This window comes from Scyliorhinus torazame, chromosome 4 (assembly GCF_047496885.1).
Source record: "Scyliorhinus torazame isolate Kashiwa2021f chromosome 4, sScyTor2.1, whole genome shotgun sequence".
NCBI classification, from domain to species: domain Eukaryota; kingdom Metazoa; phylum Chordata; class Chondrichthyes; order Carcharhiniformes; family Scyliorhinidae; genus Scyliorhinus; species Scyliorhinus torazame.
The window spans coordinates 70,496,780-70,523,744 of record NC_092710.1 but is presented as its reverse complement, the minus strand read 5'-3'; the positions used below and the strand labels follow the sequence as shown (position 1 = coordinate 70,523,744).

At 46.8% G+C, this 26,965-nt stretch overlaps 1 pseudogene; it reads left to right on the top strand.

Moving 5' to 3' along the window:
* LOC140411395 (leupaxin-like) overlaps window positions 1-24,263 on the top strand; it is a 151,235-nt pseudogene extending 126,972 nt beyond the window's left edge.
* The last annotated feature ends 2,702 nt before the right edge of the window (window positions 24,264-26,965 follow it).

The following is a 26,965-nucleotide window of genomic DNA, read 5'->3' as shown; positions in this document are numbered from 1 at the left end:
TACATAGCAAACATGGTGCAGGTTCCATCAGAAAGGCCACCGTAACTTTCCATTGGTTCCTTTTTACCATCATCTGGAAACCTCATTGCTCAATAGCGAACAGAGTCGCAAAGGGATTCATTTGGTGAGAGTCCGACTCAATGTCATCATCTTCTCCCAGCTGCCATAGTCTTGACTGGAGTAGGTGCGCTAAAGCTGCTTGGGGCGAATTATGGTCCATCTCATCATTCCGGATGAGCCTGAACGAATTGTCTTGATTCCAGAATTTTGTATCGAGGTTGGAGATGGCTGGGGGTTAATCCATAGTCGCCGGGTGGTGAGCCTGGGTCAGGGGCTTTAATGTATGTTATCTCGAAGGGGTCGCTGGAATCATGTTCGGAATCGCTGGGAGTGGGGCTGGGACAGGGGTGTAATCGTAGCGTGTTGTGCTGGGGCTGTCGCTATCGCTGTCGCTGCAGGTTGAAGGAAGGGAGAGGCAGAGCCGTGCCTCTGGGGTGGAGTCGAAGTAATGTCTGAAGATGGGCTGGACAGGTTGTGGGAGGGTAGGAATACGTCACTCGTGGCGGGGCGTGCTCATCTGATGCTGCAAGCGAGATGTGGTGTGAATGGTTGTTCTGCTAGCCCTAAGCCTTAAGCTGGTTTATGTGGAACCACGCAGACTTGCCATTTGGATAGGCGATTTTATATACAGAGGGGCTGACTTTATCAGAGATGGAGTACGGTCCGGCAAATTTGGGGGGAAAGGAATGAACTGGGGTTGTATAGGGCTAGCATAACTTGCTGCCCGACTACAAACTCGGTGGCGTGCACTGTTTTTTCAAAGCAAGCTTTGCTTTGCTTCTTGCGGGTTCCAAGCCTGGTAGCTGCTGCAAGCTGGGCGGCCTTCACATTTTCAATAACCTGTTGTACTGCTTTCTCATGCGTGAGGGTGGTGACTGTGGGGCTGGCCAACTCTAGTCCTAATAAATATTCTGTCCCTTTCATGGGGCGTCCGGTCATGAGGGTGTGGGGTGTGTATCCTGTGGACGTGGATACTGTGTTTCGAATGAACATTAATTCAAATGGGAGAACTGAGTCCCAGGTGCTTTTGTGTTGTTGCACCATTTTTCTGAGGGTCGCTTTTAAAGTTCTGTTCATCTTTTCTACTATGTCGCTTGATTGGGGGTTTTATGCAAAATGGAACTTTTGTTTTATGCCGAAAATTGTAAGGTCGTATTTCATCACTCATCCTGTAAAATGGGAGCCTTGATCGGACTCTATGCTGCGTGGGGGTCCCCACCTTGTAATAATGTGCTGAGTGAGGATTTTAGCTGTGGTTTTGGCAGTGCTGGTTCTGGATGGAAACGCTTCCGCTCATTTTGTGAAGGTGTCGATGACCACCAACACATACTTGAAACCATTCCTGTAAAAGGGGGGGGGGGGGCGGGTAGAGTTCCTATATAGTCGATTTGCAAATTCGTCCAGGGGCCATTAACCCCCTGACTTAGCTGAGCTTAGCTGGGTGTGACTTAGCTGAGCTTTTCTTGCATATCTGACCAGATTATTCTGGGCACAGATTAAGCAATTCTCGATGTAATGTGCAACATTGGCTTTTAAATCAGGCCACCAGCAGAGAGGTCTGAGGTGGGCGAGGGTGGGTTCAATGCCTTGGTGTCGATGATTGTCATGGAACTGACAAATAATTTGATTTCGATCCTGGCTGGGGACTACATAAATGCCGTCTTTTTAAATCACACTGTCATGTGTGGTTAAAGCGTGTTTAAACTTATCGTGGTGCTGCGAAGTTACCTTTTAAAACTTCCCTCAGCTTCTCATCTTCCTTTTGAGCCTTTGTCAAATCTTGAATGTTGGTCTGTCAGACCGGAACCGCGAGTACTGGGGTGCTTTGGGGGGAGGGGGGTTCCAAATGTGACCTGCCTTTGTAGGGCGTCTGCTTTAACGTTGCCGGGGGGGACGTGGGGGGGGGGGGGGGGGTGGGCGGGACGGGGGAGGGGGACGGGGGGACGGACGATGATGACTACGAACTTTGATGATTCCACATTTCCTATCTTTGGCCGTTTTCAGAATATGTTGGAGTAATGGGGCTGAGGATTTGGGCTTTCCGTCTGTGGAAACGAATCCTCTAGTTCCCCACAGGGGTAGGAATTCGGTTAAACTATTGCAGACATATAGACTGTCAGAATATATGACGGCTGGGGTAGGAAACGAGTCGGGGTGCTCTACAATATAAGCTATGGTTGCCAGTTCTGCTGCCTGCGAGCCTAAATGTCCTCGCAATTTTAAGGAAATCTCTTCCAGGGCGCGTCCCTGTGCGTCCTCTACATAAATACCGCAACCGGTAATTCGTTTTCCGTTTAAAACTGTGGAGGAGCCATCCACATAGATTCTAAGGGGTGCGCATGTGTCTGTGGTCTCTGGGGTGTAGTGCCTGGTTTCGGGGGAGTTGACTTCGGTACAAAGGGTCCTGTATTATGCTTAGTGGAGATGATTTCACACTCATGTGGGGTGCCTGCGTATTGCAAATTATCGGCTAGGAAAGTGTGGGTCTTGGTTCTCTTAATGTGGTGTCCCGTCCCTGTAAAAGAAGGGTCCAACGGGCTGCGTGGATCTGGCTGACTGTGCCATCCTTAAGTCTACCATCAAGTAGGAGTTGTGTTGGAGTGTGTTCAGTGAGAATGGCGATGGGGTTGTGTCCAGTAATGTAGGCGAATTATTGTGCTGCCCAAAAAACTGCGAGCCAGTGCCTTTCGCAAGCTCAAAACCCTTGCTCCACTGGATGTAATACGCGGGAGGCGTATGCCACGGGGCCTTATCGACCATGTCGTTCTTGGAGGAGCACGGCCGAAAGGGATCGGTCGGCAGTTGCAACCTCAATTGCGTACGGGGAGAGTGGATCTGGGACCTGCAATGCTGAGGGCGCTTTTTAAAGCATCCACGGCATCCATGTGCTGTGGAAGCCATTCCCAAGGTGCTTGTTTCTTGAGAAGTTCGGGCAGGGGCGCTGGCTTTCTGGCAAAACCGTCGATATGGTTTCTGCAGTAGCCAACCAGTCCTACAAATGACCGGAGGGCTGTGATGTTATGAGGCAGGGGTAATTTGACGATCGAGTCGATTATTTCCTGCTCGATCTCGCGTTTGCCATGCGTGATTACTGTACCTAAGTAAATCACTTTTTCCTTCAAATTCTGGGCCTTCTTGGTGTTCACTTTACAGTCAATTTGTTGTAGGAGTCCTGAAAGGTCGGCGAGAAGCGAAATGTGCTCTCCCTTTGTGTCCGTCTATAGTAGCAGATCATCTTGGTTCAGATAATCGGGTCAGGGAAATTTTGCTAATCCATTTGCCAGCTGTCGGTGGAAAATGGAGGGGGAGTTGTGGAAGCCTTGTGGAAGGCACATCCACGTATACCGCTGTCCCTGGAATGTGAATGCGAATTTATATTGGCACGCTTTATCCAATGGAATGGAACAAAAACCGTTGCTAATGTCCAAAACCGAATTTTCTTTTGGCTGTAATCCCTGTTAGAGCATTGTCTCGGGAGGCGTGGCTACAGTGGGGGCTGCTACTGGGGTTACTTTGTTCAGTTCCCGGTAATCAATGGTCAGTCGCCATGATCGATCGGGTTTCCTGACGGGCCAAAGTGGTGCATTATTTGTGGAGGCTAATGATCAGAGTACGCCTTGATCAATCAAACTCTGTATCACTTTTGAGATTTCTCCCTCTGCTTGTTGGGGAAAACAGTACTGCTTTTGGGGTCTGGGGTCGGGACCTGTAATATTCACTCAGCCAGCGATCTTGCCACAGTCGTGCTTGTGCTGTGAAAATGCTGCTTTGTGTTGCTGCAGGACTGCCCTAACTTGTTTGTCCTGACTAATGGCTCGGTGGTCGAAACAGAAGTCTCCTACTGCGCTGATCCGATTTTCACACTCTCCAACTGTGTGCGTGGCGGGGTCTCGTGCTGCCTTTGCCATTCTCCACACACATTTATTCACTGGATCAATTGAGATGTAGTGGGAGCTCATAAAGTAAATTCCTAAAATGTGTTCGGTTGTCTGGGGTAGATCGACCAGAACTACGGGGTGTTTTGTTTGAATGTTCCCTATCTGGATTGCTACAGGGGCTGTGATGTGTCCCTGCTGCAAATGCCCTATAAAACCGCTGAGTGTAATGGTGTCGGTGGTGGGCCACATGTCTCGCTGAAACATCGTGGAGGAGTTTAGCGTGGTGCAGGACCCACCTGTGTCCCAAACGAATTATACGGTGTCCCCCCGGACTGTGCCTGCCACTACCGGTCTTCTGGACTTGTCCCAAAGGTTGTTGTAGACCCAAGTTGGGGAGCCCGAACACCGTCTGTCGGTGCCGTTCATATCTGTGCTGTCAGCACGTGAGCTAATACTGTGGATTGGCTTTGCGTTATCCTTATTTAGGGTGCCTGACTGCTGGTTTCTCTGCTGTTTCTGGGACGCATTGCATTCTCGTGCATAGTGTCCTAATTGGCCACAATTATAACACTCCTGGGATTTGGTTTGCTGTGGGCAGTTCCTTCCCTCTTTTACCCATGCGAGGTTCTGGTGCGTCCTAACTTGATGCATGTCTGCCTGTTCTTCCTCTGTTTTAACAAATACGGTTTTGCCTTGGATGGACTGTTCCCAATAGCGGGACAATCTTTTCAAAACCCATTTCTCGTTGTGAGCCTTGTCTGAGGGGTCGTAATTTGCGCAAGCTCTCTGTCCTGCCTCTTCTGCATGAGAGACTAGGATGCGGGTCCATTTGGACATATTATCTGGGGACAAATGGGCGCAGGCTAACTCTCCGAACACTGCCGTGAAATGTATCCACAAGCGTCCTGCAAACGCGGTGGTGTGCTATGTTTTCTTTTGCCTACACTTGTTTAGGCCTTCTACGGGGTTCCCTTTGATATAGCCGATTGTGTCTAGGATCGCTGTATGCATTTCTTGGAGCGTACCCCCTCCTACATTTTGTGGGTCGGGAAGGGCTGCCACGACTGAAGAATCGAGGCTGAATACTGTGAGCTTCACTTGCTGCTTTTCATCCAGGCCGTACATGGTCGCCTGCTGTTTTACCCTAGCAAAGAACTGGTGGGGGCCCGATGTGGGGAGGAATGGTGTTATTTTATCACACGCATCCCGTAATTCGGTGACGGTTAATGGGATAGTGTACAGGAAAATTGGGTCTTTTGTGGCCCTGCGCTATGTGGTTACAGGGTTCATTGGGGTGTGTTCTGCCTGTGCAATCGGGGGTTGGGGTGCTTTTCGTTTCTGGGGTTTGTCCTGTGTACATGTGCCATGTACATATCGGTGGGCAGTCTCGTTTAACTCCTGCATATCGGGGCCATTTTCTTGGACTAACAGTTGTCCAAAACGTGCTCTGAAACCCATAATGAAAAGAAAGCAGATATTGCAATTCTGCAATTTGCTTCTGGCACTTTGCGTGATCTACCGAGCTCTGCCTTTGTTCCGTTGTGGAAGTGTGGAGTGCTCGTAGGGCTGCTTTTAAGTCGTTGCACTGTTTCTGCAACTGCTCGACCTGTTGTTCGGTGTCCTGTCTTACCAATACCGCGCGTTGCGTGTCTTGGTCGGCTTTGTCATATTGGGACTGAAAGCTGCTCAAATGGGCGAGACAAGATTGGTGTGCCCGCTTGGCATCCGCCATCTCCTTGTCCCTCGCCGCTAACTGGTCTCTCAGTTCCTTGTTCACTCGCTCATATCCACTCACATCTCCTTCACTACTCTTGTCTCTCTCCTCAATCTCTCTACGGAGTGTCCTAAGGACCTCCTCTGTGCCTCGCCATTGTGCCAAGCAGGACACGATTGCCATCAGCTTTGGAGCTTTCCCGAAGCTCTTCTTATGGATCTACGTCAGGTTCTCCCATCAAGTATGCCCTATACTTCCGGGATCTGTTTTATCATTAGCGCAGAATTCACTCCAAACGGGCCATCCATTCCCTTTGAGATATTTTCTGATTTATTCTTCCCATACGGGACACTGTCGTACTCTACTAGTCGCTGCGACCTCGAATTCGTGGCGGTTCATTGTCATTTTTATCGCTATCTCTGTGGTCTCTACCGAATTTTGAACAGGCAGTGATAAAGTGGTGATAAAACACGAGTACCGCTTACGCGAATTTCCGGCCTACAAAACTCCCGACAGTTTTATGCAACAAAACCTCTCAGGTTTACCTTATATCGCTGTCAGTACGCATGCAAATAACACACTTCCGAATATTGGAGGTTTGATCAGTATTGTTTTTACACTTGTGGTTTTTCTGTTTCCAATTGGATTCCAGTTCAAAGTTGGGTACTCTCGGAGTGACTAGGCCACTTCTAGGTCGAGTCCCGTCAGATGTCGCCAGTAAATGTTGCTCTGTTACTCTGGCTATGAAGTTGGCGGCCAATATGATCGCCTTCCTTAATCCTAATTACGTTTGTTTTAGAGTCGCCAGGTTAGAGTCGCCCCCCTCAATGCCAAAGGTTTTGAAAACTAATTATCAAGGAATATGGATCCAAACTAATCAATCAGTCATGTTTCGCTGCTGTTGCTTGCTGAACGGAACTGTTGTTGCTGAACTGATGGTCGCCATTTAACATGAGAGCCGACGTACACCATTCGGCCCATTGAGTTAGCTGAACGATTCAATGAGATTATGAATGATTTGATATGATAGCCCTCAAATCCGCTGTCCCAACTTATCCCATAACCCTTGATTCCATTACTGATAAAAATCTGTCTATCGCAGCCTTTAAGATACTTAACGACCCAGCCTCTCCAGCTCTCTGCAGTAAACACTTATACAGATCCATGACGCTCAAAGAGAAGAAAGTACTCCTCATTTTCAGTCTTGCATGAAAGACCCTTTGCTCTGAGATCATTACCTCTACAGCTCTCAATCTACTGAACGTCTCCTCATAAGAAAATCCCTCCGTATGCAGGATCAACCGAGGGGACCTTCTCTGGACTGCCTCCAATGCCAGTATACCTTTCGTTAGATAAGGGGAACAAACCTATTCAGAATATTCCTTTTAGAAAGACTTCCCTATTTCTATGCTCCATTCCCTTTGAAATAAAGACAAACACATCAGTTTCCTGCTGAATGTGCATGCAAGCTTTGTGCGATTTATGCATGACAACTCCCAAATACATCTGCTCTGCAGTTTTCTGCAGCATTTCTCTATTTAAATAATATTCAGCTCCTTTATTATTCCTACAAACGTGCTTAGCTTCCATTTTCCTACGTTCCGTTCGATCTGCCAAATGTCTGCCCAGTCACCTAACCTCTGTAGACTGTCATCCTCACCACTTGCCTTCCAATATTTTTGTCATCGCAAACTTGGCAATGATACATCAACTTCCCTCGTCCAGGTCATGTTGTAACTCGACTGAGCTGTTTGAAGAATAAACTTGATAAACGATAAATACAGGTTTCTGTATCATTCCTCCACAATGTGCTATAATCGAACTGAACATTACTACACTTACGTTTCCAATTGATAAAACTGGTATCCAGCAATTCCAACATTTCACTGCCTCAATACACCACATGCCCTGTCATCATAATTGTTTTTGTGTTTAACTAATTATGTGTCTCATCTGGATTGTAACTCAATGAGTATCTATATTTGTATTCTGGACCATACCGTTATTCTACAAATATAGTATCGAGGAAATTGGATTTAAGATGACAATAATATCAACCTCGCAGGGTCAAAGGATTCTTCATCTATTGTTCCCATGTAAGGGCCATCATCATATTCCAAGAACCAACCACGATGTCGGTAGAGATATCAACTCTGAAATATAGCATTGCTGGCGTTGACAAACGGAAGGATGTTAATAACGTTTTGGGAATGTGGAAGAAATGTGTGCTCGTACATTTGAAAGAAAATAGGAAACAAGATAGATTCAAAAAATTATATGGGTGCGATGCTAATGGTTAATATCAAGTGTTTGTCTTTCCAGCATGTCTAGCAGGGCGGTAGCAAAAACTAATGAACGGCAGTTTAGTAAATATTCTAAGTATAAAAGATATAATTATGCAGTGCGTGCTGACACAAACGGTGGCGACCAAAGTGTGTTTAAATGTAGTTGCAGTGTTAAACATAATATTGGCAGCAGCAATTCAGGGTCATAGATCCCAGGCGGCAAACAAATGTGAACTGACATAAGTGACGGTTTCCTAACACTATGTGGTATCACATAGGCTATTTGGCGCAGAAATATCTAATCTTTGTGTCCACTGAGCTGTTTCGCGAATAATATTGCGAAGGAAAACGATACGCTTCTGTATCTTTCCTCTACCATATGCCATCATCTTGTGGACGCAGCAGTCCCAACTGATGTTTCGTCAATCGAGCGTTCTCCCAGCCTTCGTTACCTAAATCTATTACCGTGTTCCTCATTTTCCTTCTCCCTCATATGCTTCTCTAGTTTCCCCTTCCATGCCGCTGTACTGTGCACGTTAACTTGGCATAGTCTGCGAATTTTTAGCGGATAGGAAACAGAATAGGAATAAACTGGCCCTTTTTTAAAGTGACTGGCAGTGATTCAGTGACCCAGCTATTCACAATATGCATCAATGAATTGGATGAGGGAACCAAAATCTAGATTTCCAGGTTTATTGTCAGCACGAATATTTGTGGGAATTTGAGTGCTGTGGAGGATGTTAAGAAGCTTAGATGTGAGTTAGACAAGTTGAGTGGATGGGAAATACTTTGCAGATGCAGTATAGTGTGGCGAAATGTGAAGTTATCCACTTTGGACGGAGAACAATAGTGATTTCAATGGTGATAGATTGGGATGTGTTGAGGTAAAATGGACCTGGGTGTCCGAGTACACCAGTCGCTGCAAACAAGCGAGCAGCTGGAGCAAGCAGTTAATAAGGGGAATGTAATGCTGTCCTACATTGCAACAGAATTTGAGTACAGAATATATTAATGCAGCTTTACCGGGCTTTGGTGAGACATGAGCTTGAGTACTCTGTGCAGTTTTAGACTCTTTACCTCAGAAAATATATACTTCACACAGCCGGAGCACAGCAAAGGTTCATCAGACTGATTTTTGGGATGGCAGGATTTCCGTCGGAGGACACTTTGGGTCAACTGGGCCTGGATTCACTGAACCTTGGACGAATGACAGGTGAATTCATTGAAAGATATAACATTGTGAGAGGGCGGGACAGACTGGATGCAGAGATGTTGTTTCCTCTGGCTGGCGGACGGGGTAGGGTTCCAGACAAGGAGTCAGAGTCTCAGGATAGGGAGTGGACCATATAGGACCGAGCTGGAGAAATTTACAATCATGGAATTCACAGTGCAGAAGGTGGCCATTCGGCCTATCGCGCCTGCACCAGCCCTTGGAAAGAGCACCCTACCCAGGCGCACACCTCCACACTATCCCCGTAACACAGTAACCCCACCTAACATTTTTGGACTCTAAGAGGAATTTATCATGTCCAATCTACCTAACCTGCACATCTTTGGACTGTGAGGGGAACCCGGAGCACCCAGAGGAAAATATCTTGGAACCCCACCACCTGGAGGTTCCCCTCCAAGTCATCCACCATCCTGACTTGGTTATATGGGCAGCACGGTAGCATAGTGGATAGCACAATTGCGTCACAGCTCCAGGGTCCCAGGTTCGATTCCCGGCTTGGGTCACTGTCTGTGCGGAGTCTGCACATCCTCCCTGTGTGTGCATGGGTTTCCTCCGGGTGCTCCGGTTTCCTCCCACAGTCCAAAGATGTGCGGGTTAGGTGGATTGGCCATTCTAAATTGCCCTTAGTGTCCAAAATTGCACTTAGTGGGGTTAGGGTGGAGATGTTGACCTTGGGTAGCGTGCTCTTTCCAAGAGCCGGTACAGACTCGATGGGTCGAATGGCCTCCTTCTGCACTGTAAATTCTATGATCTATATATTACCGCCATTCATTCACTGACGCTGGTGCAAAATATTGAACTGGGCCCTAACAGCATAGTAGGTGTATGTGCACCTCAGGAACTACAGCGATTCAAGGACCAATTCACCACCACCCTCCGATGGGTAACTGGGGATGGACAATAAATGCTGGCCTAGCTAGCAAAATGAATCAAAAGACATCCGTGCTCAATTTCGGTCTTCCGTGTCTGTCTGTCTGTCCATGGGATTCAGGGAGATTCGGCAAATTGGATCCAATGTTGGCCGAGTGGCAAGAAGCAGGGAGTGATGGCTGAGGTTCATTTTTCTGTCTGGAAGACTGTGTCTTGTGGGGTGCCTCGGATATCAGTTGGGGATGAAGCTGTTTGTGGTTTAATTAAATAGTTTAGATACTTTCTTTCCGTATCTGCACCGGTATACGTGATGCTCCGGTCTCCTCCCATAGTCCAAAGGTGTGCAGGTTAGGTGGATTCGCCATGCTAAATTGCCGCTAGTGTCCAAATATGTGTACACTGCTGGGTGGCATTACGGTGAAGAGACGGGGGACTGAGTCTACATAGTGTGCTCTTTCAGAGGATCGGTGCAGACACGACGGGCTGTAGTAATACGATATTGAAAGAACGGGAAAGAATCCTGTTCAGCCATGTTTAATGCGGAGTGTCTCCCTCTGGCGACAGGTTGGCACGACATTCCATGATGAACTAGCGAGAGACAGAGATGACAATCTGCTCCAGTGCACCACGAAGAGAATGAAATGAACGAATCGTTCTGCCAGTAGCAACAGCAATTAACGACTTGACACTGTTAATTATGAAGCAGTTGCCTCACCTAAGTTGTAAACTGGTCTAAGGCCGATTTCAATAAGATCATATCTGATTTCGCCAGAGCAGGCTTGGAACAGACACTTTCAGGTAAATCTGTGACAGAACAGTGGGATGCATTCAAGAAGGTAATCCGGAGAGTGTAGGGCCAATATGTTCCAAGCAAGAAAACGGGTGAGACCAAAAGATCTAGTGACCCTGATATTGAGGGATATGTTGCATTGGACAAGGAGAAAAATGGAGGCTTATGGTAAATATTGTGGGCTCAAAACAGCAGATAGTGGCATACAGAATATGCAAGAGGAACGTAAAATGGAAATTAGGAGAGTAAAAAGTCGACTTGAAAGAATACTTGTAGGTAAAATAGAGGAAAATCTTGAATTGTTTTACAAGAATATTAGGGGTAAAATGATAACGAGGGAAACAATAGAGTCCATTAAAGACCACAATAGAAACTTGTGTCTGGAAATGGAGGATCTAGGTCGGGTTCTGAATGAATACTTCGTGTAAGTGTTCAATCATGAGAAATACAGTGTGGTTTTAGAAATGAGGGAGAAGGACTGTAATGATATCAAACAGATTAACGTAGTCAGGGAGGCGAGTCTGAGAGGTCTGGCAGGCTTAGAAATAGACACATTTCCAGGACCAGATGAAATGTATCCCCCGCTTCTGATTGAGGCCAGGGAAGAAATAGTAGGGGCGCTGGCAATTATTTTAAATCCTCTCTGGCCATAGGAGAGGGGTCAGAGGACTGGGGGATAGCCAGTGTGGTACAATTACACAAGAACGTCGGAGTCATAAATAATCTGCATTTAGAGAGGCAGGTACTAATCAAGAACAGTCACCATGGTTTCGTTCAGGGGAGGTCATGTATGACCAATTTGACCAGAGAATTTACAGTGCAGAAGGAGGCCATTCGGCCCATCGAGTCTGTACCGGCCCTTGGAAAGAGCACCCTACCCAAGCCCAGACCTCCACCGCATCCCCACACTTCCACCCTACCCCCGTATCGCCAACTAACCTTTTTTGGACACTAAGGGCAATTTAGCATAGCAAATGCACCTAACCTGCACATCTTTGGACTTCGCGAGGAAACCGGAGTACCCGGAGGAAACCCATGCAGATACCGGGAGAATGTGCATACTCCGTACAGACAGTGACTCAAGTTCGCAATCAAACCTGGGACCCGAGAGCTGTGACGCAACTGTGCTAACCACCGTGCAGCCGTGCTTCCCTTAATTGAAATTTTCGAAGAGGTGACCAGGTGTGTAGTTGAGGGAAATGCATTTGACAATGTCTACTTGAACTTCAGCAAGGATTTTGATAAGGCCGACATGAGAGACTCAGAGCGAAGGCAAGAGCCCATGGGATTCAAGGAGGTTCGGCAAATTGGATCCAATATTGGCCGAGTGGCAGGAAGCAGAGAGTGATGGTTGAGGTTCATTTTTCTGTCTGGAAGACTGTGTCTTGAGGGGTGCCTCGGATATCAGTTGGGGATGAAGCTGTTTGTGGTTTAATTAAATAGTTTCGATATGAATTTAAGGGGATTGATTAATAAGTTTGCGATGGTAAGAAAATTGGTGGGGTGATAAATAGTGAGGAGGATATTATTCGATTACAGGAGGATAGAGACGAGCATGTCAGATGGGCTGATCAGTGACAAATGTAATTCAATCCGGATAGGTGCGAGGTGATGAATTTCGACTTGAAAAAGCAGACAAAGGGGATATATATTAAACAGCAGGATCCTGGGATGCACCGAGGATCAGGGGAATTTTGTGTGCATGTACACCGGCCTGTTAAAGTAGCAGAACAGGTGGATACAATGGTAAATAAGACATATGGTATGCTTGTCTTTGTTAGCCGAGGCATGGGGTTTAAGAGCATGGAGGTCATGTTGGAACTGGAAAACACGTTGGTTAGGCCACATCTAGAGTATTGTGTTCAGTTCTGGAATCCACATTATAGGATGGATGTGATCGCGCTGGTTAGGGTACAGAGATTTATCAGGCTATTGACTGGAGAGTATTAGTTATGAAGAGGTTGGATAGATTGAGATTGTTTTCTTTGGAACAGAGGAGACTGAGGGTGACATGATTGAGATGCATACAGTTGTGAGTGGCAGAGATGGAGTAGAGAGGATGGTGGAAGGGTCAATGAGCAGAGGGACATAGATTGAAGGTAAGGGACAGGATGTTTAGAAAGGATCAGAGGAAAAACTCTTTATCCAGATGATGGTGGGAGTTTGCAATTCGCTGCCTCAAAGAGTGGTTGAAGCAGCGACCCACATAACATTTACGAAGGATATAGATGTGCACTGGTGATCTGTCATACACGACTATAGGCCAAGTGCTGTAAAATGGGATTAGAATGCTTAGGTAGTTGTTTTTGAGCAGGAAAGACACGGTGGGCCAAAGGGACGTTTCTGTGCTGTATGGCTCAATGACTCTCTGACCTTTCTTCATATGTCAAAGGATCAAATACTGTTTTCGTTCACTTTGCAGAAAGTGATCACAGCCATGGATAAAACCTGGCATCCGGAACCTGTCTTCTGTGTGCAAGGCGATGACGTGTTTGAAAACAGGGTAGGTTTTCCAGTGCTACCTCATGGGTTACCACCAAACCGTTGGGCGTGCTCCGTACAAATGTGGATTCATTTCGGGAACAATATCAATCTCCAACCTTTCACACAGCCTAGAAATGTACACTTGCACAATTTTAACAGGTTTATTTTTTTCAAAATACTTTCAACGTTTTGACATTTTTACAACAATACTTCACCGCTCAATCATCCCCGTCAAGCCCCCCCCCCCCCCCCCCCCCACCAATTGCTCCTTGACAGAAGCCAGGTCACCAAAATGTAAAACAAACAATCCACATCTCTAGTGGAACCCCTCATCCGCCCCTCTCAGAGCAAATGTTACCTTTTCCAAAATACAGGAAATCCAGTAGATCCCCCAGCCAGGCCGAGGCACGGGGGGGGGGGGGGGGGGGGGTGAAGTTCACCTCCACCCCAACAGAACCTGTCTGTGAGCAATCAATTACGCGAACGCTAAAATGTGTGCTCCCGCTCCCGTCTGTCGATCCGACAGGGAGGACAGCCCGAAAATGGCCTTCAGGGGCCCTGGCTCCAGTTCCACGTGCATACCTCGGATATGATGCTGAAAAACGACCTCAAATATTTCTTCAACTTCGGGCAGGACCAGAACATATGGGCATGCTTGGCGGGACACCTCCCACACCTCTCTTAACGATACAGCCACCTCCCCCGCCCCCCCCCCCCACCCACCACGCCTCAGATAGCCGGCTCATACTTGCTTTCGTTAAGTGTGTCTTTTGTGCCACTTTTAACAGAGTCAACCCCAGCGTCCCACACGAGGCCAAGGTATTGAGCCTTCACAGCACTTCGTGTCATAATCCTTCCTCCAGACCCATCTCCAACGCTTACGCCCACTTGGCCTTAATCCCCCCCCCCCCCATGCAGTCCTTATCCTCCTCCATAATCCAGCTGCAGTTCGCTAAAACAACCCCACTCTCCAACCGCCCCCTTATTGATAGCACCTCCTCCAACAACCAGGAGGAAGCTCAGGAGAACCGTTCTTGCAAAATTCTGCACCTGAATATAGCTGACGGCCTCTTCACGCTGGAGCCTATGGCGTCCACCCCAGCTCGTTCAAACTTGCAAATCACCCCACCAGAAACAAATCCTTCATCTCTTGTACCCTTTTCTCCTCCCATCCCCGGAACCTCTCATCCATCCTCGCAGGCTCGAACCCATGATTACTCTTATTGACATCACCTCGACCAAACCCTCAATTTGAAGTGCTGCCAAAATTCCCCCAAAATCTCCGGCGTGGCTACCACTACAGGATTATCCAAACAGATCCCCGTGGCGGATGGCAGATGTGCCGTTACCGGCGCCCGAAAATGACCTGTCTCCATCCGCACACAAAGAGCCTCCGCCTCCTTTCTCTAGCCCCGCACCTTCTCGACACCTGCTGCCCAAGGGAATTGTTTTACAAGGATCTGAAAGCACGTGTGCGGGGGAAATTACATGAATTCCTTTTACTTCGCAATATTGCGGGGAATGTAGCAGGCATTCCCCATCTCCCCCTTTGATAGAATTGGCAATTGAGCCCTTGGCTATTGCGCTGAGTAGTTGGGACGAATGGAGCAGGATAGTAACGGGTATAGTGCACAGCGTGCCTCTGTGCGCAGATAATCTGCTGCTGTACATTTCAGACCCGGGTTTAACCGGGGAGAGCTATAATTGGGTTGCTGAGGAAGTTTGTCGCGTTTTCGGGTGGAAATTGAAATTAGGGAAGTGTGGGTGTAATAGTAATAGTGCAACAGGTTTGGAAGGGCAAAACCCCATGACTACCGCCATCTTCAGAGCACGGCCTTCCTTGTCCTCTCTACCTTCCCTGCCCACACGACGCCAGCCTGTCCAACCCTCGGATGAATGGATTTGGCACTGGACAACAAACTGTGAAAAAAATATTCATTTTGACTGCCTGCACCCGGTCAGCCAAGGACAAAGGAAGACTGCCACATCGCCCCAAATCCTGCTTAACCCTCTCAACCGGGCACAAGAAGTTTATCTTACGGAGTCATGCCCAGTCCCGCGCCACCTGCACCCCAAAATACCTAAAGTGAGCTGCCACAATCCGAATTGACAACTCTTCTTCTCCCGCCCCTGCATCTGGGGAAGGCACCGCAAAACACTCACTCTTCCCACTGTCTTCGGAAGACACTCCTCCTGCCTCACCGCCAACACCTTCACCTGTATCTTGGCATCCACGTTCAGTCGAGAAATTGCCCTTTCCGACCCACACTCCACCGGATCCTACTCCTTTTGGTGTAATAATGAAATGGATGCCTGCCTCATTGTCTCCAGCAACCCCTCTTTTCCCATCGCATCCTCAAATAATTCCACCATCAGTGGCACCAAGGTATCCTTCAACCTCTGATAAAACTGCACCTGGAACCCATCCTGCCCTGGTACATTTCCCGATTGCATCTTCCCTATTGTTGACTGCACTTCCTCCACCCCAATAGTTCCTCCAACCCGTCCCTCTCCGCCTCTCCGACCCGAAGACACTCCTGTCACTCTAGAAACTCTCACATCTCCGACTCATCCTCCAGTAGTTCCGACGTATGCAAGCCCCTATTAAAAACCCCAAGCACATTATTCATCTGGACCGATATCACCACCATCCCACCCGTTCAACCCTAATCCGCACCATCTCCTTCGGTGCTGCCTGCCGACCGACCTGGACCTCCAGCAATCGACTGGCCTTTTCACCAGACACATACACAACTCTCCGTGCTCGACTCAACTGCAAAATCAACCTCCCCTTGGACAGGAGAACAAACTTCACCTGCAACTCCTTCCTTTTCCCCAGTAGCCCCGAATCTGGATCCTCCGCAAATCATCCACAAACCTCCAAAATCTCCTCTACTATCGCTACCGCTCCTCCAGCGCCTCCCTACCCATCTTCGCCTCGAATGAGATGACCTCACCTCTCACTACCGCCTCCAACGCCTCCCAAACCACCGTCGACGAGAGCTCCCCATTTTGGCTAAACTCCTCATACTCCTCAATCACCTTCCTCATCTTGATCACAAATTTGGGTCTTCTCCAAGCCCACATCCAGTCTCCACGCCAACCTGTGGGCCGGACCTAACTTCAAGGCCACATCCAGACTGCAGCATATCCCGATATCACGGTCGCCGAATACTCTTTCTTCTTCACCCCAGTTAGCAGTGCCTTCACTACCACAAAAGAGATCATCCTCGAGTACACCTTATGGATCAGTGACAAAAAAGGAAAACTCCCTACCTTGCGGGTGCAGATGCCTCCATGGGTCCATCCCTCGCATCTCCTTTATGAACCCAGCTTACACCTTCGCCACCCTCCCCACCCCCTGAAGGGACCAGCGATAATGGATGGGCCCTGTTCACCTTCGGGCCCAACTTCATATTCCAACCCTGACCCCCCCCCCCCCCAATATCATTTGATGAGTATCCACGACCGGTATGGCCGCTAACATCTTCCACAGAAAACCAGTGTCAGTCCAGTTTGGGGAATAATATGCAAACCAACACCACTGGCCAACCCTTCCAATGCACCAGTCACTATCGTGTACTGCCCCCCCCCCCCCCTGGTCAGGCACAACCTTCTCCATCTGGAACCTCACCCGTTTACCCACCACTGTCGTCACCCCCGTGCACTACTCTCCAAGGCTGAATCGAACACCTGGCTCATCCAGCCCTTCCTTAGCCTCACCTGATCCTTTACCCTCAGCTGGGTCTCCTGTACCAGCTCCACGTCTGCTTTGAGCCTCATTAAATGCGAGTATACTCGCGCTACCTTCACCCGTCCCCTCAACCCTAGCACGTTCCACTTTGAGCGGGTGTCATTCACGCCCATGCCCCTCCTAACCGCCATGACCATCCTCCCAGGCCCCCGCCTATCAGACAGGACCCAACGCGGGCCCTAGTCACCGTCACTTTGGGGCGTCAGGAGGAGGGTTGTCGTTGCAAGGTATCAGCCTCTAAATTGCTCTTGTAGCCATTCTGTTTATATGGATTCTCCATCGAGTTTCAGGTCAATTGTTGTCCCTGAGATGATGATGGTGGGCGATGATCGTGCCATTGAATTTCAAGGCGCAATGATTCCAAATGCATCATGAATGTATGAATTCCAGTACTGGAATCGAATGTTGTGCACCAATCTAATCCACACTGACCCACCAAACCATTGAGGCAAGCCCTTGTGGAGTCTGACTTGCTGAGGCGATATGCAACTTTTGCATGAGTTATTGTAATTCAGAGTCACCAACCGTGCTGGTCGCGGACTGGTCGCAGATGTAATTTTCTTCAAGCATAAGTGATTATTTAAAGCACTTGGCTGTCCAGTTATCTCTCCCATTCTCACTGCCTACTATTCGCACATGACAGAAGGATCTGCCATCTATCATCGAGAAAACAGACAGTTTGATAATCCACATGCTTGGTTGCCAGAGCAGCGCACCTTACCTGTCTATCAAGTTCTTTAGTTGAGTTCTAACCCGAGCTGGAAGGCAGAGGGGCCACCGAGGGCTGCACAAGCCACCATACGGCATGTATAAGAAATACGTATTTCCCAGAGCGGCAACACCAATAATGCACAAATTTAAAATATCTTGTGGAGGAATTGGAAGTGTACCGAACAGGGGAATGAAACAAACTTGGGTATGCTCCAGATATGCCTGAAACCTTTAAGATCTTGGGTACTGGTGGATGTGGAGAGGATGTTTCCTCTTGACAGAGAATCTAGAACTCGGGGTCAAAATAACGGGTAGCCCATTTAAGGCAGCGATGAGGAGAACGTTTTTCTCTCTGAGCCTTGATTCCATGGCGGTGAAAGGTTATCGGGGTCAGCTGGAACGTGCGGTTGAGGTTACAATCAGACCATGAATTATCTTATTGAATGGGCCGAATGGTCTATTCCTGCTCCTAACTGGTCCTTTCGTAACTCACAGGTTACAGAACAAAAGTTTTAATTCTATATTTGGCTGACTAGCTTTTCCTCAGTTGGCCGAAATATAAGGAATGCAAGTTGTGTTGGATATGAAATAGATTAATTCTAAGTACCTCCGATATCATGTACGCTTTTCACTTGATGGTTGCCGAGGTTACGTTTCTGGGTTGAATTTGAACTTGGGACAGGCACGCCACGGAAGTAAGCTATCATTGGATTAGTCTTACAAAACATAACTGATACAGAATCCTATTCATGCTCGTGGAACTGAATGCTGGGTGTAATTCGTAACTGGTTAACGATCTGGTATTTCGGAATTTCCAGCCTTTATCTCTATCATGCCCACTTTCTTCCCAGGTCTCTATGCTGTTCAGAATGTGCATCACGCGCTTTATTCTCTTTCCCTTTGGATACCAAGAGAAAAACGGGAAGGCCTATTGCCGCAACGACTTCTTCCAACATGTTTGCTCCCAGGTGTGGCAGCTGTGATCGTCCAGGTTTGGACAACTACCTTTCGGCGCTTAATAACGTCTGGCACCCAGAATGCTTTGTCTGCAGGGTAAGTGCTCGTTGATCAAAATAAACGTTTAGATTTTGCATATCTTGGTGCGTTCGAAAAAAAAAAAGCTGATTTGCAATTATGTTGCATGCACAATCTTATCACGCCCCAGTCCGCTTTATGAAGAATGCTTTTGATGTTATGATCGATGATGGTTTTTTTTTTTGGGGGGGGGGAGGTTGGGGGCTGCAAACGAGAGAATACGTGCCACTTATCACATTGAGAGATATCACAAACAGCAATCCGATCGCCCCTTTATTGTTTGCATCACTGCCAGTGAGCTGAGGGATTGCGTTCTCCTCTGACGTGCTCTGTGCCCCATTCCTTGCATCCACCCGAGAGGGCAGATTGGGTTTCAGGTTGATATGAGATATTAAGGGTGGCACTTGCGACAGGGCAATACTTTATGTGTATCATCAGCACGGGCCTATTAAATAGTTAACGAGCGCGGAATGCACGCCAGATGGAAATACGCATCAGATTCCGAATTAAAGTTAAATATTATTTAGGGAGGAGCACAAAATAGAAGGATTTCTTGTAATTCGCTGTTGTACAACTGCTGAAGTCAATGGACGTGAATACCGCATGGAGTATTCAGCAAGCCACCAAAATGATATTGCTGTGTCTGCAAAAGTGTTTATCTTCAAATCTCAATTTCATATTTTTGACCTGTGTCGAAAATCGATCAGGAATGGCCACTTAACGCAGAACATTCTCGATATACTCAGCACGTCTGACAGCATCTGTGGAGATGGAATCAGAGTTAACGATTTAAATCCATGGGACTTCTTCAGGGCAGAAGAGGGGTAGAAATGTGACAGATTTTATAGTGGGAGAGGTGGAATGGGGAGGTGAGGGGTTCAAGGATACGTCGAGCTCAGGATAGATTGGCAAAGATGTCACGGACACAAGATAACGGGGGTATTAATGGTAGCGTTAAAGAGTAAAGGAGGTTCTGATAGTGGTAGGAAGGGATGATTGCAAAATGTGTTAATGGGAGAAGAAAGATCAGTAGAACGTGGAAGCAAAACAAAGGAATAAGGGACAGACCGTCTTCTGGTGGAGGAGTGGGTGTATTACGAATGGAAAATCAAAATAAATAAATAAAAAGTGGTCAAGATGAAGATCAAAGGTCATCGTCTAAAGTTGTTGAACTCAATGTTGAGCCTGATGTTGAGGCTGTAATGTGCCTGATTAGAATCTGCGTTTTTATCTATGTCGCTGTCCTTTGTAGCATAGATATCATGGTTGGCGGCATTAGCGTAAAACATTAGGATGCTCCATATATTTAGTCCATACTAAAATTTAGGTTGAACGCAAGCCACCTTCCCCCATCAAAAAACATCAGAAATCCACCCATTCCATTCTCTCTGTGAATGCAACGAGATTTGTTGAAATCAATCCATGCTATTTCCCTTTTAAATGTTTTTAAGGAATGGTAAAGTGATATTTATTGATGATCTCGAATAGTCATTGTTAAGCTGGTCTTCTCAGATGGTGACACGTACTCGAAACCGTCACTCTATTTCTCTCTCCACAGATGCTGCTGGACCTACTGGGTTTATCGCGCATTTTCAATATTCATTTTTGAAAGGTTATAATGGTTTAAGTAAACATAAAGTCAGGAAGGGATATCTAGGTGTTTGAGCCAGCGAAACTGGATAGAGTGCGCCTTGGAGGAGAAATTGCATGCAATGGCATTTACCAAGCATGTTACCCTGTTTTTCGTGGTGTTAAAAGTGTCTGGTTAGCGATGGGTTGCTGGAGGACTGTTGCTTGGTTGCTGAGTACGGCCTCAACCTGGATCCTGAATTCATGTCTCACAAACCTCACCCCCCCCCCCAATCTCCCCCCGCCCCCCCCCCCCCCCACCACCACCACCACCACCTGAGACATGAATAGAGAGACATGAATCCAAGATTCCGGTTGAGGATGTACTCTTGCGTGCAGAACTTGCCTATCAGTTTCTGCTCGGGGATTCTGCGTTATCATGGGCCCTGATGGCCTCCTGGGAGAACGCTTAACTAAAGGACAGAGGCTGAATGCCCTTGACTGGTGAAATGTTCTCGGACTGGAAGGGAACATTCTTACCTGGTAATTGTCGCGCGATGTCCGTCCATTCATTGTCGCAGCATCTGCATGGTTTTGCCAATCTACCATGCCTCGTGACATCCTTTCCTGTTGCGTATGAGGTAGAAAACGATGGCCGCGCCCACGAGTGTGATTCCTGCCTCACTACGTGAAATCCATCTGGCCTGGGCTTGCGAAATCCTATCAACTGTCCTGGCTTGAGACAATTCACACCTCTTTAACCTGTGATTAGCCCTCTCTCCAGTCGCACCGTCTGGACCTCTAAAGGGTTAGTTACCTGCAAAGATTTGCTTTCAAAGTATCATCTTGCATCATTGGCTTTGTCTATGTATGTTGTGTTTGTGTAACCTACCTCTTCACTCACCTGATGAAGGAGCTATGCCCCGAAAGCTCGTGATTAAAAATTTGAACTTCGTTTTCTGAAATTTCTGTTGAGACATGAATTCTCCGAGATGGTACATTTTGCGCATAATAAAATATGTGATGGAATTGATAGATCACAGAATATAATCATAGATCACAGAATCCCTACAACGGAGAAGGAGGCCATTCGGCCCATCAGGTCTGCAACGACGATCCGAAAGTGCACACTACCCAGAACTACTCTTTAATCCGAACATGCACATATTGGGACACTAGGGGGCAATTTAGAATAGCCAATCCACCTAACCACATTGTTGGACTATGGGAGGAAACCGGAGCACTCGGAGGAAATTAAGCAGAATGCCCAGAGCAAGTGAAAAGTCCACAAAGTATCCCAAGGCCGGAATTGAATCCGGGCTTTCGAAAGAAAAGATGTGCTAACCACTGGGTAGTTAAAGAGAAGCTATTAGAATCAGTGCGGGTAGTCAGGACATGGAACTTGTAACGTGAAATTTGACATGGTCGGCGTTACAAAATGGATTGAATCCTCTGGGTACGGAAGTTGAGTTGAGTTTTTTTCCAGAAAGATTGATTACTTTTACATGCCAGTCACTGAAGGTAAGCACAACAGGCGGCAAAGAAGGCAAATTGTATGTTGACGTTCATAGCTGGAGGATTCGAGTACAGGAGCAGGGATGCCTTGCTGCGATTATAGGGGACCTTGGGAAGGCCACACCTGGAATATTGTGTGCAGTGTTGGTTTCCTTATCTGAGGATGGATGTTCTTGCTCGATAGGGAGTATTTACTAGACTGATCCCTGGGATGGTGGGACTGACAGGAGGAGAGCTTGAATCAGTTCGGATTGTATTCGATGGAGTTGAGCATAATAAAGGGTGGGATCCGAGAAACCTTTGAATTCCAACAGGTCTAGATGCGGTCAGTGCAGGAAGGATGTCCCCGATGGTGCGTATTGTCCAGAACGAGGGGTCACAGTCTGAGGATACGGGGTAGAAAAATTGGTACAGAGATGAGGAGAAACCTATTTAGCCAGGGAGTGGTCGACCTGTGGAATTCGTTACCACAGCAAATAGTCGAGGGTAAAACATTGTATATTTTCAAGTAGCAGTTGGATATAGCACTTTGGGCGAAGGGGATCAAATAATGTGGGGGAAAGCGGGATTAGGCGAGTGAGTTGGATGATCAGCTATGATCTTAATGAAAATCGAAGCAGTCTCGAAGGGCCGAATGGCCTCCCCTGCTCCTGTTTTCTACGTTTCTATGTATTCCTTCATGGGATGAGCACCACTGGCTGATACACCCTTTATTTCCCATACCTGTGTTGCGCTTGAATGGAATGGCTTGCTGGGCCGTTTCAGAGTCGACTACATTGCTGTGGAGATGGACTCCTTCCATAAAGAACAATAGAGAACCAAATGGGTATTTTAAATTGTTTTATGGTCATCATCAATTCTACAGATGCATTGAATTCCAATTCCACCATCTGCCGTGGTGGGGATTGGCCCCAGACCCGAGAGCATTAGAACAATCCTGTCACAGCAGATGGTGAAATTTGAATTCCATTAAAAAATCGGTAATTAAAAGTCTAACAAAGACCACGAAACCATTGCTCATTGTCATAAGAACCATCTTGTTCGCTGACGTCTTTTAATGAAGGAAATCTGCCGTCCTTACCTGGTCTGGTCTACATGTGACTCCCGCCCTCCTAGTCTGGTGGATAGACCTACAACCTAAGGACTGCAGCGGTTCAAGAGGGCAACTAAGCACCACATTCTAAAGGGTAACAAGAGTTGGGCAATAAATCCTGGCCTAATCAGCGACGTCCACGTCCCAATGGTTTTGAACATTGTGCAGTCATCCGCAAACACTACCACTTTTGACCCTATGATGGAAGGGAGGTCATTATTGAAGCAGCTGAAGATGGTTGCGTCCAGGACACTACCCTGAGGAACTCCTGCAGTGATGTCCCGCAGCTGAGATGATTGACCTCCAGCTGCACAACCAGTTTCCTTTGTGCCAGGTATGACTCTCACCAATGGAGAGCTTTCCCCCTGATCGCCAATGACTGCGGTTTAGCAAGGGCTGCTTGATGCCAACCTCGGTCACATGCTGCTTTGATGTCAAGGGCAATCACTCTCACTATACCTCTGACATTCAGCTCTTTCTCCATGTTTGAAGAAAGACTATGACGAAGTCCGGAGTTGAGTGCTCCTGCCGGAACCCAAACTGAGCAACCGTGAGCAGGTTATTGCTATGTAAGTGCTACGTGAAAACACTGTTGAGGACTCTTGTAGATAATGCAGATGGTACACACGGCGGGAACTGTATGACGGTGGTGGCAGAATATTTCTGGAGGGGTGAAATCAAGCGGGGCTGCGTTGTCCTGGATGGTGTTGAGCTTCTCTGGTATTCTTGGAGCTGCACTCATCCAGGCAAGTGGAGAGTATTCCATCGCGCTCTTGACTTGTGTCTTAAAGATGATAGGTCTTGGAGAGGCAGGAGGTGAGTTACTCTCCACAGAAGTCCTGCCCTATGATCTACTCTGGGAGACATGGTCTTCATATGACTAGACTGGTTCAGTTTCTGCTAAATGGTGCCCCTCCCCCACCCGGAGGATGTTGAATTTAGTGATGGCAATGGCTTTCACGGTCAAATGATAACGTTTCCCTTGTTTTGTTTCCAATCTAGGATTGCCTCACGCCATTTTTCAGCGGCAGTTTCTTTCAGGTCGGTGGAATTCCCTACTGCGAGTTGAACTATCACTAGCGGCAGGGGTCATTGTGCAATGATTGCCAAAAGCCCATCAATGGACGCTGCATTACAGCCATGGGATGAGATTCCACCCGGAGCACTTTGCTTGCACCTTCTGCCTAAAGCAGCTCAGTCACGGTGTCTTCAAGGAGAACAAGGACAAGCCTTACTGCAACGCTTGCTATAACAAACTCTTCCTTTTACAATAAATGTAACCGATCAAGCTTCGCCAACTCATGCACCTCCCATCCAAAAACGTTCGCCTCCCCAGACAGCCAACGTTTTTGAAAACTAATTATCAAGGAATGTGGATACAAAACAAACCATTAATCATGCTTCGCTGCAATTGTTTGCTTAACTGAAATGTGATTGCTGAACTGATGGTAGCGATATAGCATGAGAGCAGACATAGACCATTCGGCCCATTGAGTTAGCTCCACGATTCAATGAGATCATGAATGATATGATGGGATAACCCTCAATCCCGCTGTCCCACCTTATCGCGTTACTGATTAAACATTGGTCAATCTCAGCCTTTAACATACTCAACGACCCAGCCTCTGCAGATCTATGCGGGAAAGAATTACGCAGATTCACTACCCTCTAACAGAAGAAAGTACTCCTCATTTTTTGTCTTGAATGGAAGACTCCTTGCTCTGCGATCATTCCCTCTGGTCCGAGACTCTCTCTCAATAAGAAACATCCTTTTAACATCTATCCTGTCAAGCCCACTGGGAATCCCATATGTCTCAATAAGGTTGCCTCGCAATCTTCTAAACACCAATGCGTATAGGCCCAATCTACTGAACATCTCCTCAAAAGAAAATCCCTCTGTATGCGGGATCAACCCAGTGAAATTTCTCTGGACGCCCTCCAATGCCAGTGTATCTTTCCTTAGATAAGGGAAGCAAAATTATACACAATATTCCAGGTATGGTGTAATTAGTGCCTTGTTATATTGTAGCAAGAATGACTTATTTCTGTGCTCCAATCCCTTTGAAATAAATTCAAACATACCATTTTCCTTCCTACTTGCCTGCTGAATGTGTATGCCAGCTTTGTGTGACTTACGAATGTGAATCCCCAAATGTCTCTGTTCTGCAGCTTTCTGCAGCATTTCTCTATTTAAATAGTATTCAACTCCTTTAATATTCCTACAAAAGTGCATAGCTCCCATTTTCCTATGTTGCATTCGATCTGCCAAGTTTTTGCCCACTCACCTAACCTGTCCATATCCCTCTGTAGACTGTCATCCTCACCACTTGCTTCCAATGTTATTGTATTCGCAAACTTGGCAATGGTACATCCACTTCCCTCGTCCAGGCCAGGTTGTTCCTGCACTGACATGTTTGAAGAATAAACTTGTGAAATGAAAAATATACGCTTCTGTCTCATTCCTCCACCATGTACTATCATCGAACTCAACATCACTACACTTATGTTTCCATTGATCACACTGTATCCATCAATTCCAACATGCTACATCCGCAATGCATCACATGCCCTGTCATCTTAATTATTTTTGTGTTTAACTAATTAGGTTTCACATCTGGATTGTAACTCAATGATTATCCATATTTATATTCTGTACCGGACCCAGTTATTCTATAAATATAACATAATACGGAGATCTCCCCAGTACCAGTTTAATTGGAGGAAATTGGATTTGATATCACAATTCGATCGGACATGCAGGGTCAAAGCATTGTGCATTTTGTGCTCCTATGCAAGTGCCTTCATAATATCCCAGTAACCACCAGTATGCCGCTAGAAAGATCAACTCTTAAATATCGCAATGCCGGCGTTGACAAATGAAAGGCGTTTATAACATTTTTGGAATGTGGAAGAAAAGTGTGTTCGTGCATTTGAAAGCAAATAGGAAACAAGATAGATTCAAAATATTATCTGGGTGCGATGCTAAGGGTTAATACCAAGTGTTTGATTTTCCAGCATGTCTAGCAGGGCGGTAGCAAAAACTAGTGAAAGGCAGTTCACGAAATAATCTGAGCAGAAAAGAGAGACTTATGGAGTGCGTGCTCACGCGGACGGCGGCGACCAAGGTGTGTTTAAATGTAGATGTAGTGGTAAACCACATAAAATTGGGAAGAGTAATTCAGGGTCATATATTCCAGGCGGCAAACAAATGTGAACTGACATAAGTGGCGATTTCCTAACACTTTGTGGCATCACATAGAGTATTCGGTGCAGAAATAACCAGTCTTTGTGTCCACTGAGCTGTTTGACGAATAAACTTGTGAAGGGTAAAATATACGCTTCTGTTAACTTCCTCCACCATATGCTATCATCTTATGGACGCATTCGTCTCAACTGATTATAAGTCAATCGAGCGTTCACCCAGCTTTCCTGACCGGAATTTATTACCGTGTTCCTTATTTTGCTTCTCCCTCATATGCTTCTCTCGTTCCCCCTTACATGCCTCTATATTATTTATTTTAACTTGGCATGGGTTGCAAATTTTTAACAGATATGAAACAAAGAGTCGGAATAAACTGGAATTTTTTGAAGTAACTGGCAGTGATCAGTGGGGTCCCACAGGGATGAGTACTTGGATCCCAACTATTCACAAGATGCATCAATGAATTGGATGTGGGAAGCAAAAACTAGATATCCAAGTTTGTTGTCAACATGAACATTTGTGGGAACGTGAGAGCTGTGGAGGATGTTAAGATGCTTCAAGGTGATTTAGACAAGTTGTGTGAGTGGCAAATACATTACGGATGCAGTACCGTGTGGAGAACTGTGAAGTTATCCACTTGGACGGAAAACAGAACGGTAGAGTGTTATTTAAATGGTGATAGATTGGGATATGTTGAGGTAAAATGGACCTGGGTGTCCGAGTGCACCAGTCATTCAAAGCAAGCGAGAAGCGAGAGCAAGCAGTTAATAAGGG